Here is a 301-nt window from a genome sequence, read left to right as displayed (position 1 = left end):
TTCTAGGACTCGTCTTTACTTTGAGTAAAATTTGGGATGTGTAAAAATGGCGTCCATTCCAGGAATTGCCTGCCTTGTATTGACAATTGATTTTATAACCAAACCAGGGGCTCTGCTTACAAAGTAGGAGGAAAACAGGATAATCCAAGGCCACAGGGTTTTATTACAAATAGAGCACTTGCAACAAGCCAGGCATGTATTTGCATAATTCAGCCCAGAGCCTGATGTAGCCCTCTTCGGTCTGCCCAGCATTCAGATGGCTATGCAGAGGGTCTGTACCAGGAACTAGCTGCCATTTCAC

The 301-nt window shown here is 44.5% G+C and overlaps 1 protein-coding gene across 1 annotated transcript in view; it reads left to right on the top strand.

The window, feature by feature from the left end:
- The window catches only part of RGL1 (ral guanine nucleotide dissociation stimulator like 1), a 142,151-nt gene that overhangs the window by 116,539 nt on the left and 25,311 nt on the right, over positions 1-301 (top strand).

This window comes from Pteropus alecto, unplaced genomic scaffold (assembly GCF_000325575.1).
Source record: "Pteropus alecto unplaced genomic scaffold, ASM32557v1 scaffold101, whole genome shotgun sequence".
Taxonomy (NCBI): domain Eukaryota; kingdom Metazoa; phylum Chordata; class Mammalia; order Chiroptera; family Pteropodidae; genus Pteropus; species Pteropus alecto.
Note: the sequence above shows the minus strand (reverse complement) of the source record. Positions and strands in the feature narration are given on the sequence as shown.